Raw genomic sequence first — 22,223 nt, 5'->3', positions numbered from 1 at the left:
GGCAACTGAAATAAAACAGTAATTGTTTTTCAAACCTCTAAAGAAATTGCATAAAATTTTTCCTGCTTAAGGAGAATATAATTCATCTTTTCAAATCACACTTTTAGAAGAAAATTGATAGAATGGCAGTTCAGGGTAGTTTGTTTAGACTGTTGCTTTAAAAATATTGTGTTTTTTCGGTGAAACTCCGTCTCTACTAAAATGCAAAAAAATTAGCCGGGCAAAGTGACGAAGCCTGCTCAGTCTGTCTTTCGGGGAGACTGAGGCGGGAGAATAGCATGAACCGGGAGGGCACATTATGAGGCAGATCAGCTCCTGCACGCTCCAGCCTGGGCGACTAAGGAGACTCTGTCTCAAAAAAAAAATTGCCGATTTTTTTCGTTTCCAAAAAAACAATTATTTCTCTAGTCTTGTACTCAGGATCTACACTTTTTCTGACAAAAATAATGGCAGTATTTTGCTTCATGTGATCACAAAATGAAAATCTCAATTGTAATAGTATATCATAAAAATTAACGTGATTTTTATTTCCAATAATTGATTTTATTTTTTATATTTTTCACTTTAAAATTTGTAAGCCATTTTCAATTCTTCTAGTAATCGACAAGATACAATAACATTTTGAACTATTTAAGAATAAATTGCTGTCAAATCTCAGTATTTCTTCGTTTGACATTTATTCATGATTAGATTTATAGTGTATGTTTGATTTTTGCTTTTAATATTGTAAGGTGACTTTGAAGAAGCTTTTAAAGAAATAAGTACACAATTTCCCTCACTCTTATGATTGTATTATGCTCAAGAAAGATAAAATAATGTCTCTGTAATGTGCAAAAGTCCTGTTACATAAGGTCTCATAACATGTTAATATTATTCTATAAAAATCACTTCTAGATTGAAGCAATGAATTAAATAATAATTTAACTTAATCTAGGTGTTCTAGTCCTCACACATTGTTTTATTAAATCAACTTTAATAAATTTCATCCACATAAAGCACACATTTTGATGAGTTGTGACAGATGTATATACTCATAAAGTCACTGACATAGTTAAGATAACAGAATGTTATCATAATCCCCTAAAGATTCCTTTTGCTTCTTGCTAGTTGATTCCTCCCACTAACTTTAGACCTATGTAACCACTAATGATTTGCTTGCATTTTATTAACTTTAACTAAATTTAAGATCTGCTATTTATATTATTTCGTGTCTGACTAGGTTCACTTAGCAAAATAACCTAGATTTATTCATGTTGTGTGTTTACCAGTATTTTGTTTCTTTGTATTGCTGAGTAGAATTACATTGTACAAATATAACAAGTTGGATTTATCCATATACATGTGGATGGGCATATGGTTTGGTTTCAGTTTGGAATTAATGAAAAGTAAAAATCCTATAAATATGTGAAAATAAGTTTTTGTATGTAAATATGCTGTCTTTTTTGGGGGGTTACATGTCTAGGAATGGAAGGAAAACATTATATGCTAAGTGTATAAATTAAAAAAAAAATAAATACTTGCCCAACATGTCATATTTTATGTACCAACTAGTAAGTTTTCATATTCCAAGTATTTGTCAACACAGGTTTGTCAACACAGCTGCACCATATTTCTGCTTGGAGACATCTTCCAGAATATTGGCTTGGGAAGAACACCTAAATTGAGTCTAGCAGATTTCCAGTAGGAGAAAAAAATATCCGAATTTAGGGAGGCCGAGACTACAGGAAATAGCAAGGCAGAGCTGTGGAGAGAAACAGGCAAGAAAAGAGCTCTGGAAATGCATACTGGCTTCCTTCCGGGTAAAAACTAAAAACAGCACAATGGTAAATTTAAAGCCAACCATACTTTAATCATGTTAAATATATGTGCTATAAACATTACAGTTGATAAAATAGAAAACACAAACAAAGCACCTTCCAACTATATGCTATCTACAAAACAGATTGGCTTGAACTACCATCTTATGTACTAGAAGCCAGATTTATGTATCACTTCAAATCCTTGAAAAATCGTACCAATCCTTCTCCTTATTATGGTACTATGTTCTGACTCTTCTACTCAACTGATATCCAATAGGTTCATCAAAGTATATTCATTATTGTTCTATCTCTCTTGAAATCCAGTCTTAATGGATACACAATTATGGATATCATCTTTTTCCCAAAAAATATTTTCTGTACGTAAATCCCTCAAAGTAATTATATTGTATAATTATAAGCATAAAAGGAGTAATGTAAAGTGCAAAAAAGTAGGAGGGAAACCAGCTTTACTAAACTGACTGATTTTTCTCTCATCACCTTGCTCTTTTCCTTTATTTTAGCACATAGACTAGTTTAACTAAAGAGCAAGCGAGATGATGGCCAGCCAATGTGTTCAGACTTTGTCCGAAATGGAAATACTCTCTGATGTAACAGCAGTTAAATTTTGGAATTTCTTTGTAAACTCAAAATGCCTACGTACGAGTCTCTCCTTTCCATATCAAAGAGACAGTTATATCTACATCTTGGAAAGGGCAGAAATTCAGATGTAATGTTCAAATGTCACATCATCTTTTTATCCATTGTAGATTATCAGGCATAAAGGAGAACATAAACCAATACATTTCCAAATTATATGTGTACGAAATTAACTGTGAGAAATATTATATTATCTAGTAAACACAAAGGAAGATGTTCAATATAAATTATATCTCTCTTAATTCCAACCAACTTTTTAAAGAATCGTGTGCTTTAACAGAATAGCTATAAATTATTTTACAGTTAGTTATCTTTCTGTCCTTTTGCTTCAGCATATTTGTTTGTTTCTTTATTTATTCACTTATAAATATCTTCTAATTTCAGTCAGGTATTCGAATTTTCAACAAATTTGAATATTTATAATACTACCTGTGAATAAGCTCCGGTGCTGAAGTAGCTCGATTTAAAGTGTTCGTAAGTTAATAGAAAAAATAAGTCGCCAAAGCATAGGACTAAACAGTAGTTTCTAATATGTTAAATTATTTTTCATGCTTGGTTGCTTACTGGAAGAGCTTGGCCTTACCAGTCTCTGCAGGCAAAAAACCAGGGTAAAAGATCTCTTTTCCATCTGAGTGTTTTAAGAAATTAAATTATCATGCAAGACACCACCTAGGAGAATGTCCTGTTATCTTTTGTCAGCATTCCCCTTTTCATGACCTTTGAAAACATTTTGGTTTGCAACCATATCTTTCCTCCGACTGTTCTTTAGAAAATAAATTGAAAGTTCACCTGACGGTGATCATCTAATAAGAAAGACTTTTCAATGTCAGATTGAAATTGGAGACACACATTAAAATTTGTCATGATTTTAGATATATTTTTCCCCTGAAGCTAAAGTACTTTTTCTCAAGGCTTCTGCTTTTTTCTCCTGAAAAATTAAATTAAAAAAAAAACCCTTTCCTTTTTCACAGGGTGTGTGAGCAGATTAAATGAGGTACTCTGTACATTACTTTCTAATATATCACACGCTTCTTGATTTATAGTTTTAGAGAAAAATTTATAAGCAGAATTGCTTTTTCTTCCTTTGCTTATACTATAGTGATTTATGTGTGTGCTCTTTCCCTTTAAACATAAAATTTTTAAGTTGGGTACCACGTCTGTTTTGTTTGCATAATTACTCAAAGCTAATACAACGGTGAATTTCACCCACAAAGTACTCAATAAATGTCTAATAGCAAATGCAATACGTTACATTTCTGTAAGTTTCATTGATCCCAAGTGGTTATAAATTTATTATTTATGTTGTTTATTATATAAAACACTGGGAGGCAGGCATCTTTATTCCCATTTTACTGATAGATATCTAAGATTTTCAAAAGTTAAGTGATGTGACATAAGGTCATATAGTTGATTGTAGGATGTTCTACAGTTTAGAAAACAGTGTCAAATATCACTATACTTGGCGATCAATACCTCAGTCAGAGGGTTAATATAATTATAAACAGTGATAAGTTATGCTGATGACATGTACCCTTGATATGATGTTATGAAAATGACACTTTGCCTCTGTCATTTTTCTGCTGAAAACACATAACCCCAAGAACAGTCATGATAAAAACATCAGAAAATTTCCAGTTGAGAAACATTCTTTAAAATAACTGACCAGTAGTGTTCAGAACTGTCAAGGTCATAAAAAACAAGTCTTAGAAACTGTCATGGCCAAAAGAAGGTTAAGGAACATGATGATTAAATGTAATGTTGCGTTCTGAATGATATTCTTAAACAGAAAAATGGCACTTCATAAAAACTAAGGAATCTTCATAAAGAACAGACTTCAGTTATCAACCCTTTTATTGTAATTTATTAACCTTATTTATTATAGTTTATTAATTGTAACATTGTACCATAGTATTAAAAAATGCTCTAAAAATTTGAAAAAAGAATTTTTCCTCATTACTGTCAAGTTTCATGATGAACCTAAAAAGTTTAGTTACATCTAGTTTAGTAAAAATCTTAAAGGTGGATTGACACATTTTAAACAGGCAAAGAAGATACTTGCTCCTTCTTACATTTTCATTAGCCACTATAGCTAAGCTTTAAGTTATTTAACTGACTCATATGCCTGCTGACAATAGCTTCTTTTCAATAGTGTATCAGTTAAATAAAGATAGATATTGCCCTGAAGGTTCTTTTTTTTTAAAAATTATAATAGCCCTTTATATTGGTGTGATGCTTATAATGTCCAAAGTGCTTTTACATTCGTTTCTTGATTAAATTATTTAAAAAGAGTATTTCAAAAAGTCAGCAGTCTTCAAAACTATTTCCATTTATGTGGTGACCTTTCACATTATCTCCATTTACACCAATGTTCTTCCCAAAGTGGATGCTCTGTTGTGCTTCTCATATTCTTCCTCCAGGGTAAAGGCGCCCTTTTCCCAGGTACTAGTGGTCTTCAGTGCTAACAGTTCACAGCAAAATGCAGTCTGCACAAGGAAGTTTGCTCTTTCATGTTATGCCCCCTCTTGGGGGCAGTCTGCATCCCATTTATTAATCCATCTGAAATTAAAAATTCCATGCCATTTTTCTCTTTCTGGGAAATTCTGAAGTTTCATGCCAATTTCAATTATTTCTGTAGTTATCTTTGTAACTGCATCTTAGTTCAACATTTCTGTTCTTCCAGTTCTGCTTCCTTCACTCCCAGACAGTTGTTATGATGAGGCTTCAATGAACCTCCTGTATGTCTGCTGCTTGTCTATTATCTGGAATAACCTTCCTAAAAAGGAGAGTGTCAAGCAGCATGCCTGATTATCCAACTTATGCAGAAACAGAAGTGTCCTAAGGTAAGAATGAATGAACCTATGGGTAATGAGAAATAACATGGATGATTATCAAGAACATAACAAGAGGTCTGTGGAAGAAACATGTGGGTGTATCTATGTGAGTTGGAACAAATTGTGAAGATCTTTGTATTGCATCTTAAGTTTACCAGTAAGGATTCATCACAGAAGAGTCAGTCCCAAAAACCCACACAGAAGCAATGACTTGGCAAGTTTTCATTATCCAGGTTCTGTCACTGACTATCTCACAACAGGCACAAAGTACATATATGGAGTGGACATAGGATCATAGATAGAGAATACCCATGGCTTAACAGCATAACCTCCCACCCACAAAAGCTAATCTAGTTAATGCTGCTGCAGAATACCAATATCTAAGGAACGGAGACCTTTGACATGGCATAATTTTTCATGGAGAATTTCCAGCTACTCCATACAAATTTGGTACATGCAACATTCTCAATCTGGAAGGAAAGTTGATTTGTCATTATTATAACACACATCTTTCTTTCCTCTGTGCAAGGCATTGTAAGTACTAAGATCCAAAGATTTACTCAATGTTTGAAATGTGATCTGGTAATCCATCAATACCATTTTTTAAAACAAAAGAGTCACTTTATAGCAAAGGAGATACGGCAGTACAGATATGAAAATGGGATCCATAAATACTGTTATGTACTGCACTGCCGAAGATGAACAGGCAATAAAAAAATCCAGCAGTTTGTCAGGAGTAATTAACCCTGATAATCAAGGGGAGGTAGGGCTGCCGTTATCCTATTGACCCACAGCTCTTTATTTTAAAAATGACCCTGTATTCATTATTCTTCTTTGTTATAAATTAGTTCCATTTATATCTGTCTGTTTCTAGAGATTCTATTCTGTTCAATTTTTAAATTTACCATTGTGCTAATATCACATTTCTGGGCTTATTGTAGTATGTAATAAGCCATGTGTTCTAGTAGAATAGATTCTCCATCTTGTTCTTTTAAAATTTTGTCCTGACTTTTCCTGACCATTTTTTATTTCTTGTAAATTTTAGAATTTGTTGGTAAATGTTCACAATAAATACTGCTTGCATTTGGTGTGACTGTACTGAATCCATGATTGTGTTAGAAACAATTGCTGTCTTTGCAGTGTCTTCAACTCATAAACTCGATATGACTTTATTTATTTATGTAATTTATAATTTTCTCTGTAGATATTCATCTCGTTAGGTTCAATTCTAATCCCTTCATACATTTATAAATGCTATCTTTCTTCTAAAATTTCACTTTCCAAATATTATTTCTTCCATATAGAAATAAACTTGATTTTTACAGCAAGTTTAACTTGTATCTATAACCAATATCAAAGTTGACATTTAATTATAAGAATTCTATAAGTGGCCGGGCGCGGTGGCTCACGCCTGTAATCCCAGCACTTTGGGAGGCCGAGGCGGGCGGATCACGAGGTCAGGAGATCGAGACCATCCTGGCTAACACAGTGAAACCCGGTCTCTACTAAAAATAGAAAAACTAGCCGGGGTGGTGGCTGCGCCTGTAGTCCCAGCTACTCGGGAGGCTGAGGCGGGAAAATGGCGGGAACCCGGGAGGCGGAGCTTGCAGTGAGCCGAGATCGCGCCACTGCCCTCCAGCCTAGGAGACAGAGCATGCTTCTTCTGCCTCAGCCTCCCGAGTAGCTGGGACTACAGGCGCCCACAACCGCGCCCGGCTAATTTTTTGTATTTTTAGTAGAGATGGGGTTTCACGGTGGTCTCGATCTCCTGACCTTGTGATCCGCCCGCCTCGGCCTCCCAAAGTGCTGGGATTACAGGCGTGAGCCACCGCGCCCGGCCGCCTTTGGATTTTTAAACAATAATTTGTTTGAAAAATTACAGTCATATGTTTTATTCCAATTCTTATGAAATTTATTTTGTATTTCTGTTTTCTTTCTCTGCCTAACACTCTTACCTTGGGGCAAGATGGTCAACTAGACACGGCCAGTGCAACTGCTGCCGGCAAGAGACTGAGACAACTGGCGCACTCCTAACAAACTGTCAGATGGAAGGCACCGGCAGTGGCCGAGAGAAGACACAGAAGGAAGCTGGGCTGAAACGGGAGGAATATCGCACGGGGCTCCCATGCAGCGGGATTTGTTCCTGGCCCCCAGGGACTCTCAGGGAATGGGTGAGTTGAACTTGCAAGGAGCAACCTGTTCTAACCACGGACCTCTGGAATCCCAGCTGCAGGAGGCCCCTCAACTACCATGGACACTCAGGTTAGCAGGGAGAGCCGCTTAGAGAAGTGGTAGGGGCAGCAAGCAAGCCAGCTGATGTGGAACCCAGGCAGTTTGGTGCGAGAACATCTGTAACGGAGCACGGTCAGGGACTGCCAACCCTCTAGGCTTGACATGCTCTGGTAGGAGACTTTAGTTCTAGGAAAACAGTCGGACGTGAACTCTGCAGGGTGGTCTTGCCCATCAGACAAGGTTGGCCCAATATGGTTTGGGCCCCTTGGTTTGCTGGCCTCTTCCAGGGCCCGAGCCTGGCAGCGCCTGCTTGCAGTGCCTGAGGGCCTGCATCATAGCTTCTGTGCTGGCATGACAGGGGGGAAGAGCTCCAGAAGCACAGCTGCCATGGCCACGCACCAGCCTGCCCACTTCCACCCCACACTACAGCTTCCCCTGGGTCTACAGCAAACACCCACATCGCTTTGCTGACACATATGTGCACAGATGGGTTTTGCTTTCTTGACCTTGCCAGCATACATGTGTAAGTGCACCCTGCCCTGCTACTGCTGCAAGAAGAGTGCAGTCCACATCCCCTACCACCACCATGGGAGTTAGAGCCTTGGTGGTCCCAGAGCCAACCAGTCCTACACTGACCATCACTGGCCCTTGTGCCAATATGGCCGTGGGAATGAAACTAGGCACAGGGAACAGCAGACCTCCCCACCCTAAGTGACCACCCCTGCCTGTGGCACATAGAAAACACAGAGAATGCACAAAGACCTGTGCCCATCAGCACCCACCCCTATGCCAACACTGCTGCAAATACAGTCGCCAGCAGGGGCCCCCACCCCCATGAGTTGCCTTTCCTGTGCCACTGTAGTGTACACTTGAAGGGAGACAGGCAATGCAGGCACCCGCTAACACCCTGCTGTACCTGACCAGTATGCACTCTGCTGTGCTGCTGCTGCGGGCACATGCAAATGAGGATGAATTCCATTGTCACCAAACTAGAAAAGGCTTTGACTGGTACCACCCATCAGAAAGTAGGGACTGGTGGTTGGAGAGCACCATGGCTCCCTCAGTGCAAAGGGATTCCGAACCTGAAGGAGACAAACAACAAAGTTTGCTGGATACAAGTTCCCCAGAATTAGAGCAGGCAATCCAGGAGTTTAGTAGCCAGGTGTTGGCTACCTAGAATCTTCCAGAAATGAAGTAATTTGGCTGAATTCACCTTATACCACAATTACATCTTCAAAATTATCAAATAGGATAAAAGAAAAAAAAATGCATTCAAAGGTCAGCAACTTCAAAGATTGAAGGAACATAAGTTCAAAAAGATGAGAAAGAACCAGTGCAAGAACCCTGAAAACTCGAAGAGCCATAGTGCCTTCTTTCCTCCCAATGACCACGCCACCTCCACCACCTCCCCACCAAGCGTTCTGAACCAAGCTGCGATGGCTGTAATGACAGAAATTGAATTCAGAATGTGGATAGGAACAAAGCATTGAAAACCAATCCAAGGAAGTTAAGAATCACAATAAAATAATGCAGAAGCTGACAGACACAATAGCCAGTATAGTAAAGAATGTAAAGGAATTCATTACCATCAGACTTGCCTTACAAGAGCTCCTGAAGGAAGCACTAAATATGGAAGGAAAAGAACATCACCAGCCACTACAAAAACACACTTAAGTACACAGACCACTGACATTATAAAGTAACCACATAAACGAGTTTGCCTAATAATCAGTTAACATCATTATGACAGAATAAATGCATGTGTATTAATATTCACCTTGAATTTAAATGAGCTAAATGCCCCTAGTAAAAGGTACAAAGCAGCAAGATGGATAAAGAACTAAGACCTATTGGTATGCTGTCTTTAAGAGATCATCTCACATGCAATGACGCCTTTAAAATAAAAATAAAGGGATGGAGAAAAACCTACCAAGCAAATGGAAAACAGAAAAAAAACAGGAGTTGCAATCCTACTTTTACACAGAACAACAAGCCCAGGACCAGATGGGGTCACAGCTGAATTCTACCTGATGTACAAAGAAGAGCTGGTACCATCCTTGCTGAAACTACTCCAAAAAAATTGAGGAAGAGAGATTCCTCCCTAAATCAGTCTATGAGGCCAGCATCACCCTAATACCAAAACCTGGAAGAAACACAACAAAAAAAGAAAACTTCAGGCCAATATCCTTGATGAACATTGATGCAAAAGTCCTCAAAACAAATAAACAAACATTTGCAAACCAAACCCAGCAGCACATCAAAAAGCTTATTCACCATAATAAAGTTGGCTTTATCCCAAGCATCCTTGGGATAAAGGATGGCTGAACATAAATAAATCAATAAAAATGATGCATAACATAAACAGAATAAAGACAAAAACTACATGATTAGAGATGCAGAAAAAACTCTTGATAAAAGTTAACATTTCTTCATGTTAGAAACTCTCAATAAACTTGGTATTGAAGGAACATACCTCAAAACAGTAAGAGCTATCTATGACAAAGCCACAGCCAGCATCATACCTGAATGGGCAAAATTTGGAAGCAATTCCCTTCGAAAACCAGAATAAGACAAGGATGCCCTCTCTCACTACTCCTTTTCAACATATTATCAGAAGTCCTGGCCAGAGCAATCAGGCAAGATAAAGAAATAAAGGGCATCCAAATAGAAAAGAGGAAGTCAAAATATCCCTGTTTGCAGACATGATCCTATATCTAGAAAATCCTGTAGTAAGGACCCAAAAGCTCCTTAAGCTGATAAACAACATCACCAAAGCCTCAGGACACAAAATCAGTGGACAAAAATCACTAGCATTCCTATACTCCAACAAGGGTCGAGCCAAGAGCCAAATCAGGAACGCAATCCCATTCACAATGGCCACAAAAAGAATAAAATACCTGGGAATACAGCTAATAAGGGAGGTGAAATATCTATGCAAGGAGAACTAAAAAACACTTCTCAAAGAAATCAGAGATGACACAAAGAAATAAATGTTCTATGCTCAGTTCATGGATTAGAGGGATCAATATTTTTTAAATGGCCATACTGCCCAAAGAAACTTTTAAATTAAATGCCATTCCTATTAAATTACCAATGACATTCTTCACAGAACTACAAAAAACGATTTAAAAATTTATATGGATGCAAAAAAGAGCCTGAATAGTCAAGACAATCCAAAGCAAAAAGAACATCCAGCTTAGGATACCTTCTAAGCTGGAGGCAACACACTACCTGACTTCAAAGTATAATACAAGGCTACAGTAGTCAAAACAGCAAAGTCATGGTACAGAAACAGACACCCAGACTGTTTGTTTGTCTTTTTCTTCTATATTTTTTTAAGTTACTTATAGATACTGGATATTAGTCCTTTGTCAGATACATTGTTTGAAAATAAATAAGTAAATAAATAAATAAAGCAGAATAGAGAGCCCAGAAATAAAACCATACACCTTCAACCATCCGATCTTTGACAAAGCTGACAAAAACAAGCAATGGGGAAAGGATTTTCTATTTCATAAATGGCCCCGGGATAGCTAGCTAACCATATGCAGAAGATTGAAATTGGACCTTTTCCTTATTACCATATACAAAAATTCATTCAGTATTTTAAAAAGACTTAAATGTAAAACCCAAAACTATAAAAACCCTGGAACACAACCTGGGCAGTACAATTCTGGACATAGGAACAAGCAAAGATTTCATGAAGAAGACGCCAAAAATTATTGCAATTAAAACAAAAATTGACAAATGGGATTTCATTATAGTTAGGAGCTTTTGCACAACAAAAGAATCTATCAGCAGAGTAAACACACAACCCACAGAATGGGAGAAAATTTTTTCAAACAATGTATCTGACAAAGGGCTAATATCCAGTATCTAAAAGTAACTTAAAAAAATTTAGAAGAAAAAATCAAACAAACAGGCAGGGTGCAGTGGCTCACAACTATAATCCAAGCACTTTTGGAGGCCAAGGCAGATTGATCACTCGGACCTAGGAGTTTGAGACCAGTCTGGGCAACATGGTGAAACCCCATCTCTACAAAATAAATAAATAAATAAATAAATTCAAAAAAAAAAAAAAAGAAAGAAAGCTAGACGTGGTGGTGTGTGCCTGTAGTCCCAGCTGCTTGGGAGGCTGAAGTGGGAGGATCCCTTGAACAAAAGAGACAGAGGTTGCAGTGAGCTGAGACTGTACCATTGCACTCCAGCCTAGATGACAGAGTGAGACCCTGTTTCAAAGCAAACAAACACGTAATTCCATTAAAAAGTGGGTAAAAGATATGAACGGACACTTTTCAAAAGAAGACATACATGCAGCCAACAATCATATGAAAAGAAGCTCATCACTGATAATTAGACAAATGCAAATCAAAACCAAAGAGAGAAACATCTCGCACCGGTTAGAATGATGATTATTAAAACTCAAAAATTAACAGATGCTACCAAGGTTGTGGAGAAAAAGAAACATTTATACACTGTTGGTGGGAGGGTAAATTAGTTCAAGCATTGTGGAAGACAATGTGGCCATTCCTCAAAGATCTAAAAACAGAAGTGCCATCCAACCTAGCAGTCTCATTACTGGGTCTATACCCAAAGGAATAGAAATAATTTTATCTTAAACACGCATGCACACTTTTGTTCGTTGTAACACTATTCACAACAGCAAAGACATGGAATCAGCCTAAATGCCTGTCAAAGGTAGAGGGGATAAAGAAAATGTGGTACATATAGACCACAGAATACTATGCAGCCATAAAAATGAACGAGATAATGTCTTTTGCAGGAATATGGAAGGAACCGAAGGTTCTTGCCCTTAGCAAACTAACATATGAACAGAAAACAAAATACCACATGTTTTAACCTATAAGTAGGAGCTAAATGATGATTACACATGGACACATAGAAGAAGGGAACGGCAGACACTGGGGTCTATTAGATGGTGAAGGGTGGGAAGAGGGAGAAGATCAGGAAAAATAACTAATTGGTACTAGGCTTAATACCTGGGTGATGAAATAATCTGTACAACAAACCCCCATGACACAAGTCTACCTATATATAACGAATCCACACATGTACCTCTGAACTTAAAATAAAAGTTAAAGAAACAAAGACATTCTCAGAATGCTGAATTGAAACGGAGTCAGTGGGCAGGCCCAGGCTTCCATCCCAGAAAAATGATGGAGATTTGTTCCACTCTTAAAAAAAGCAGAATGAGATACCATCTCACACAAATCAGAATGGCTATGTTTAAAAAGTTCAGAAAACAACAGATGCTGATGAGACTGCAGAGAAAAGGGATCACTTATACACTGTTCTTGGGAATGCAAGTTAGTTCAGCCACTGTGGAAAACAGTTTGGAGATTTCTTGAAGAACTTGAAACTGAACTACATCTGACCCAAAAATCTAAAAGAAAGTAAATCATTCCACCAGAATGACACACGCACTTGTATGGTTATCACGGCACTATTCACAATGGTGAAGACATAGAATCAACCTAGGTGCCCATCCATGGCAGATTGGATGAAGAAAATGTGGTACATGTACACCATGGAACACTGTACAGCCACAACAAACAATGAGATCATGTCCTTTGCAACAACACGGATGCAGCTAGAGGCCATTATCTTAAGGGAATTAAGACAGGAACAGAAAACCAAATACCACATGTTCTCATTTATAAATGGGAGCTAAACATTGGGTACTCACGGACATAAAGATGGGAACAAAAGATACTGGGGACTATTGGAGGGGTGAGGGAAGCAGGTAAACAAGAGTCGAAAAACTAATTGTCCAAACAAAGGTTGAAAAAGTATGCTCACTACCTGGGTGATGGGATCATTCATGCAAAATACCTATGTGGCATCATGCAAAATACCTGTGTAACAAACCTGCACATATATCCCTTGAATCTAAAATAAAAATGGAAATTATTTAAAAAATTTAAAAATAAGAAAAACTTAAAAGAATCAATGCATGCATGGGTGGTGGTACCCACCCCTACATGGACATAAGCCATAAATGTTTGGCAGCTTACTACAGTTCCACTCAATGTGGCCTTGGCAAACAGGGGTGATGGGAAATCCTCCCTCTGGCCAGGACTTCAGGTAGTGTATCTGCTATTACAGTTTGTGGAATACATAGAGACTCCTTAGCAGTAGCAATTTTTCTAGCCAACTGGTTCCTAATACCTGGAATAAGAAGGAGAAGGAGGAGGAGAAGGAGCAGAAGGGGAAGGGGAAGGAGAAGGGGAAGAAACAGGGAACAAGGAATTACAGAGTAGAGACAGTGAGATTTATCACATCTTAACACCCGCCAGAGAGCACTTCAACATAGCACATGCAATAAAGAACCAAATATAAAAAATAGCCAGGTGATATGGTTTGGCTTTGTACCCCCACCCAAATATCATCTTGAATTGTAGCTTCCATAATTTCCACGTGCTGTGGGAGGGACCTGGTGGGAGATAATTGAATCATGGGGGTGGATCTTTCCTGTGCTATTCTCATGATAGTGAATAAGTCTCACAAGATCTGGTGGTTTTATAAAGGGGAGTTTCCCTGCACAAGCTCTTTTCTCTTGCCTGCTGCTATGTGAGATGTGACTTTGACCTTCTGCCATGATTGTGAGGCTTCCCAGCCACGTGGAATTGTGAGTCCATTAAACATTTTTATTTTGTAAATTGCCCAGTCTAAGATATGTCTTTATTAGCAGCATGAGAGCAGACTAATACAGCAAGCAAGTTTTATTAGCCAGCCGTAGTCACTGGACACATCAATATTGACATGTTGGGCACATAAACAAAGTGGTTTTGGTGGCAGAGATGAAGGCTAAGTATGAAGATATCGATATGACTGTTCTGGCTATTAGCACCACCTAATATCTATCCTAGCAGCAAGAAAGCTGAAAGCTAAACTCCAACAGGAATTTAATTCTCAAGGAGATCAGCTGGCCTCTTGTCTTCAAGATGGGCCTTTCTACTCTGGAAGGGTGGGTGGTTTATTCTCATTTAAATGTACATGAATTCTGGATCTGAATTTCTTTTTCTTACGTGCAGGGCCTTGGCCTCATGTTCTATGCCTTACAGCAAAGAGTGAGGAAAGGGGCTCATGTTTATGGTACCCACTGATCTTATACCATCCAGAAACTTCTACTCTCATAGAGCATTGTAGTAGCCTGCTCAGAGCCTACATGAAATTCAAGTGTGAATATAATAACAGATGAAAATTGGGTGCCATCCTTCTAGATGTAGAATACGCAATGAATCAAAGACATTGTGTTCCTAGCATGAAGCACCCATAGGCCTGGAACCGAGTCATAGAAGCATGAGCATTCCCACTTACTATCACTCACAATGATCCATCGGGTTTGTGCTTCCTGTTCCTACATGTAGGATTCTGCAGGATTAGAGGTCTCAGTCTGTAATAGCAGCACAATTTTTCTAGGAGACATAGCAAAAGTTCTATTTAATTCCAATTTAATTATAAAATTAAATTACTGTTTAATTTAATTTAATGATGGCTGTTTCCTGTGAAATTTTGACTCTTTGTATAAAGGGAAGAGTAGGCAAAAAAAGGAAGTACTAAATTGGCAGGAATTAGTTATCAGGAGGAGGTAAGGCTGTGCCAGTACAGAGAGAGAGAAGGGAATAATATACATGGAAACCAGATGGTCTATTTGGTGCCTTCCTTTGTGAAAATATGAACGCAAATGGACAGATAAAACAGCTTTTGGGTACATGGTGACCAGGGAAGCTCAAGCACCTCACGAATCAGGGTGAATGTCACTGGACCAGATAAGCAAAGTTTCACTAACTTCCTTATTCTAAGTGTCTCTCAGGAGGAGTGGTCCATCAGATTCATAGTAGAACCACTTGTTCAATGCTCATGTGGAATTAAAAATGATTTGTCTAAGGATTACATTGTGGTAGACATGGTGGCAGGATGCTTACTCTTGCAAGGGAAAATGTGTCCTATGGCTCTGGGGAGTTGACCTGGTATCAGACACTTCAGGATCTTCCAGATTTGGAGAGAGCTCACTTGTTCAGGCTCTCAACCTTCTCACGGGATGATCTAAGTGGAGAAGAAAAATTCCAGTCAGTTTGGCCTTATGGAGGACAATCCTCATATGAAAATCTCAAGCCATGCTCTTTGCTGAATTGTCTGCACGTTTGTCATAGTTCACATTCTCCCTCTGCCAATCCTGTTTCTTCCCATTCTTTTCACAAGTGTGGATCCTGATAAATACCTTAAGACTCACATTCTGTATTTTTTTCTGCTTCTGGAGTACCCATCGTAAGATATCCACTGTAAAAAATAAAAAGGAATCAGATTTTCAATAAGCAACTTGTTGCAACAAGGCAATATTCTTTAGTCAAGTTCTAGAGTTCTCCTACAAAGATGATTCCAAGCAAGCATTAGATATTTTTTATTTAATTTTAATTTAATTTTATTTCTTTTCTCTCAACTTTAATTTTAGGCTTAGGGTGTACATCTGCAGGTTCAATACATGGGCAAATTTTGTGTTGCTGAGGTTTGGTGTACGTATGACCCCATCACCCAGGTAGCATTCAAGCCTTAGATATTTTGAGTTTCTAAAGGTAAACCAACAATACATTCTAGAAATAAATAAGCTATAAATGCAAATTTCTTTTTTAACAAAACACAACACTCACTTCTAACACAGCTCAGAAAAATACATCACTTGAGTAAAAAGTGTTAACACGCTTGCTACATTCAACACTGTGGATCTGTATGTGATGTGTTTAGCACCAAAAATCAGCATTGGCACTTATCTGAAAAAGTGTAAATATATTATTTATTGAAAATGCTCCCCCTCCATTATGATTTATTCACATAGAATGTAAAATTCTTGGGTTATAGAAATACAATTTAAATGTAAAATTTAACAAATTTGATATCTTAGGTGATTCCAGTAAAATGTATTATATTTTTCGGTAGGCATATAGGAAAAAATATTACTGTAATAAAGTAGTTTTAAATAGTTATAAAGTGATAATTCATCCCCAATTTTTTGCTGTTATTTTGTTTTTGTTTAATTTTCTTGCCAATATTATTAAACTGTGAGACAAAGTTTGGTCTTTGACTATATATGTTGTACCTACTTCTAAATATTTATGTTCCCCAGTGTGTTTGTTCTTCCCTAATTGAGAAAGTTGTGAAAACGGCACTAGACCACCCTATTTTATACCAGTGAATACTGAATATGTGAAAGCTTAGACCTTAACGTTTCTCATTAATATAGTTAGCTATACATTTGGTATTGTTACTTTTAATATTTTCCTAATGCATTTCATCAATGTGAGAGTGGCAGGAGGCAACCAAATGCCTAGGCAGATAGGGTTAGGTCCCTGGTGAAGCCCCACCTCTAAGTCAAAGACAATTTAAAGCCTGAAAGTCAAGCTACAAGTTAAATCCTCAGACTGACTTGAAACCTTGTCTCCTGTTTGGTGTGCTTTCCTCTGATTTCCCCACCCTTCACCTATTTTTACATATACCTCCCCTTCCCTAATTGATTTCTACACTGTCATGCCCACCTTTGAATGATGTCTTCACTTTAACCTTTTATCATTATTGAAAAATTACATTTAAAAATTATCTATAAATAGTTGGGAGAAATATCACAGGCAATCACTTAATTTGCTTATGATGCTTGTCCTTCTGTGCAAAAAAATATTGCCTATCCAATGTGAGACACAGAAAGGGTTGTGGAGCCATGTTTTTCATTTCTTTCAGCAATAAATGTTTGATTTGCTTGGGAAAAGTAAACACTAAGTTGACAATGACTCAATTTGTACAGTGCATGGAAAGATCTAACATTTTCAAATATGTGTGTCATTCAATGTTTTCAGTAAATTGTTTTCTTCCATATTGGTAGAACATGCTGTAATCTAGGACATTGTAAACCAAATTATTCTTACAGTTTAGAAGTCGATTTTTCAGAAATTCCATTAATTAGATTATCATTACTTTTTTTCGTTAGTTATACTTTAAGTTCTGGGATACATGTGCAGAGTGTGCAGTTTAGAAGTCGATTTTTCAGAAATTCCATTAATTAGATTATCATTTACTTTTTTTCGTTAGTTATACTTTAAGTTCTGGGATACATGTGCAGAGTGTGCAGTTTTGTTACATAGGTGTACATGTGCCATGGTGGTTTGCTGCACTCATCAACCCATCATCTACATTAGGTATTTCTCCAAATGCAATCCCTCCTCTAGCCCCCCCAACCCCCAACAGGCCCTGGTGTGTGATGTTCCCCCCTTCCCTGTGCCCATATGTTCTCATTGTTCAACTCGCACTTATGAGCAATTATGAGTGACAACATGCGGTGTTTCATTTTCTGTTCCTGTGTTAATTTGCTGAGAATGATGGTTTCCAGCTTCATCCATGTCCCTGTAAAGGACATGAACTCATTCTTTTCTATGGCTGCATAGTATTCCATGATATATATGTGCCACATTTTCTTTATCCATTCTAACATTGATGGGCATTTGGGATGGTACCAAGTCTTCGCTATTGTGAATAATGCTGCAATAAACATATGTGTGCATGTGTCTTTGTAGTAGAGTGATTCATAATCCTTTGTGTATATACCAGTAATGGGATTGCTGATCAAATGGTATTTCTAGTTCTAGATCCTTAAGGAATCGCCACACTGTCTTCCACAATGGTTGAACTAATTTTCACTCCTACCAATAGTGTAAAGGCATTCCTATTTCTTTACATTCTCTCCAGCAACTGTTTTTTCCTGACTTTTTAATGATCACCATTCTAACTAGCATGAGATGGTATCTCATTGTGGTTTTGATTTGCATTTCTCTAACAACCAGGGATGATGAGCTTTTTTTCATATGTTTGCTGGCCGCATAAATGTCTTCTTTTGAAAAGTGTCTGTTCATATCCTTTGCCCAGTATTTGATTTTTCTTTTGTTTGTTTGTTTTTACTTGTAAATTTGTGTAAGTTCCTTATAGATTCTGGATATTAGCCCTTTGTCAGATGGAGAGATTGCAAAATTTTCTCCCATTCTGTAGGTTGCCTGTTCACTCCAATGATAGTTTCTTTTGCTGTGCAGAAGCTCTTTAGTTTAATTAAATACCATTTGTCTATTTTGGCTTTTGTTGCGATTGCTTTTGGTGTTTTAGTCAATGTTGAAGTCCTTGTCCATGCCTATGTGGAACAGAACAGAGGCCTCAGAAATAACACCACACATCTACAACCATCTGATCTTTGGCAAAAGAAAGCAATGGGGAAAGAATTGCCTATTTAATAAATGGTGTTGGGGAAACTGGCTAGCCATATGCAGAAAACTGAAAGTGGACTCCTTCCTTACACCTTATACAAAAATTAACTCAAAGTGGATTAAAATTTAAACATAAGACCTAAAACCATAAAAACCCTAGAAGACATTTTATTTCTTAAGTGGAAATTTGGTAACTAAAATGTTTATCATTTTATGATGATGAACTTTGGTTTATTTGAAACCTCTATAACGGTTGGAATTTTATTTTGTTTTACTGGTCTTCATAATAAAGGAATAAGCAAAATCACGAAAAATATCCTACTGCATTTAAATGAGAGTGCAGTGAGCCATTTAACATTATTCATGTTATATCATGAACATTTGAATTGCTTGGCAATAGCAGACTCATCCAAAAAGTTCAGACAATTAAAATGGAGAAGTAGTATTGTCCAAAGCATGTTTAATTCCCTAGATTGCGTTCAGCTACGATTTGTCAAACTTACTCACTTCAACATATCTGATGTTCAATATTGACCAATGGTATTTCCTTATGTCTGAAACTATTACTCAAAAATAAGGAAAATAAATAAAACAAGCTTGAATTTGGGTAACATTTTTTATAAAGATGAAAGGCTATACATTATTCATATAATGTATGACTAGAATAACAATTTGTCCACCCAGTCTAATGCAAAGTTAGCTGAATAATTGTCTTAAATATTTGAGGAAGATATTTAAAGTAATGCAAATAAGATATGTGATTTTGTTAAAATGCTTCAGTGATAAAACTGTACTATAGACTGGGTGGCTTATCAACAATAGAAACGTATTTCTCACAGTCTTGTAGGATGGAAATTGGAGATGAATACCACCCTAACCAGGTTTTGTGAGGAGCCTCTTCGAGTTTGCAGACTATTTTTTTTGTTTTTTAAAGACAGAGTCTCGCTCTGTCACCCAGGCTGGAGTGCAGTGGCGCGATCTCAGCTCACTGCAACCTCCACCTCCTGGGTTCAAACGATTCTTCTGCCTCAGCCTCCCCAGTTGCTGGGATTACAGGCACCCACCACCATGCCCGGCTAATTTTTTTGTATTTCTAGTAGAGACAGGGGTTTCTTCATGTTGGCCAGGGTGGTCTCGAACTCCTGACCTCAGGTGATCCACCCGCCTCAGCCTGCCAAAGTGCTGGGATTACAGGCGTGAACCAACGCACCTGGCTGACTACTAGTTTTCATTGCGTCTTCACTTGCAGAAAGAGCTAGAGCTAGCTCTATGGCTTCTTATTAAGGCATTAATCCCATTCATGAGGGCTTCCCCATTGTGGCCTAACTATCTCCCAAAGGCCCCACCTTCAAACACCATCATTGAGGGACTTGAATTTCAACATATGAACTTTGCAGCAGTGTGTTTGTGGGGGTTACAAACGTTCAGTTCGTAACAAGTAACCAGATTCTTTCTCTAAAACGTGACATTTGGCAATCAAAGCCTACATCAAAGTCACTTTTCTTTGTCTATTTTGTGTCCCACGAAGACATAGGTTGGTACTGAATGTCTTTACCATGTTTATAGAGGCCAGTTTTAATAGGCTTCTGTAATTGTTACCTCTGAAGTTTGAGTGATCTCTTGGTATTTGAGAATCTTATCTGATAGATTTAGACATATGTCAAGAAAAATAAGTTTTAAAGAGCTTATATCCAATACTGAAAAAAAAAAAATTATTAGGTGTTTTGAAACAATATGCTCAAATATGTCAGTCAAGTTTAGGAGCTGTGAGCTCATCTTTATATATCAATTATTGCAGATCTATTCAATAATACTAGAGCTTCTTTACATTGTTGTAGCAGCAAATTAAATATGTAAAAGGATTTTTTTTTTTTCTTTTTCTTTTTTGAGACAGAGTCTCTCTCTGTCATCCAGGCTGGAGTGTCGTGGTGCGATCTTGGCTCACTGCAACCTTGAACTTCTGGGTTCAAGTGATTCTCCTGCCTTAGCCTCCTGAGTAGCTGGGATTATAGGCACTGGCCACCACGCCCAGCTAATTTTGTATTTTTAGTCAAGACGGGTTTCACCATGTTTGTCAGGCTGGTCTCGAACCCCTGACCTCATGATCCACCCACCTCGGCCTCCTTTTAAAGTTCTGGGTTTAGAGGCATGAGTCACCCAACATGCCCAGCCAAATGCTTCCTTTTTAAATTTCTTCTTCCTCTCCTTCTCGATCTCTCTCTTCTGTTCCCCACCTCCACATTTTGGAAGTAGCAGAGTATCCTGCTTATGAATGCCAAAACTATAATATTAGGAGAGACTGCTAAAATATTAAGTTACTTTCAAGTATGCAACCTGAAATGTGTTACCATCTTATAAGAAAATTGCATTTAGATACCAAAACTTTAATGCAATGTATATGCCAGATTTATTCTCTTCCAATGTAGAGATCTTAGAGTTTTTTTCTTAATTTACTAGAATTTATGTTGTGGATCTTTTGTGGAAAACTTGATGTTTTGCTGAGCCACATATTATTGGACTATTTTTAATAGAAAGGATAACACAGTTTTCAGTTCAGCAGAGGAATAAAGGACATCCTCAAGTCTCTTAATAGTTGTCCATCCCCTGGTCATGCCTGCCCCAAAGATCACTTTTCTCCTTTCCCCTCCTCAGGTTCCTGAAAAAAACGTGCGCTAAAAGAGTTGGTTACATAAGTTAGGAAACTATCATAGAATATTACTTCTTTTATTCAAAGTATAAATTATTCCTGCTTTCCAGTTCCTTGGAACCCTAAGTGTGATTTTGAGTCTAAATTATTGGGATAATAATCTCAATTCCTCATTTCCCTCGGTTATGAAAATTCACCCTGGGTGTTTTGTATGAATGGGAATACGTAATTGAGCTGTTAAATGAATATAAGCTTAGGACATTTAAAAGTTTTAATAGAATTATTTGGTTGTGTGCACTTAATACCACCGGACCCTTCCAACCATTTATATAAATGCAACTACTAATCACTTATATTAGAATGAACTGATATGTCAATAGCACCATCTTTAAACTCTTGAGGCTTTTGTCTTCTATATGAGGTATTTAATTTCATGCTCTAATAAAACTGCTGATTTATATTCTCTACTACCTAATCCTTCTGACTATTCAATAATAATTAAATTGTATGGTGTTTTCCAAAAAGACAATTTTAAGCTGTTACTGGAAAGAGAAAAGAGCTGCTTGCATAAAAGTCAATTGGCTTTGTTGTTTGTTAATATGGCTAAAAGTCCTTACTAAATTGAAATACGTCAATGTTAGGGTGTAGAAGTTTAGAAACTTTTCAGTTAGTTTATGCTTTATACTTTCATTATGTTTGGGTGCAAAATTTAAATAAACAACTCAGAGTTTCCATTATTTTCTTTGGCAAAATAAATCACACTATTTGTAGTTGTCTGTTCACTTATGTAATCTTT

This window comes from Papio anubis, chromosome 4 (genome assembly GCF_008728515.1).
Source record: "Papio anubis isolate 15944 chromosome 4, Panubis1.0, whole genome shotgun sequence".
NCBI classification, from domain to species: Eukaryota; Metazoa; Chordata; class Mammalia; order Primates; family Cercopithecidae; genus Papio; species Papio anubis.
This window is presented reverse-complemented; position numbering follows the sequence as displayed.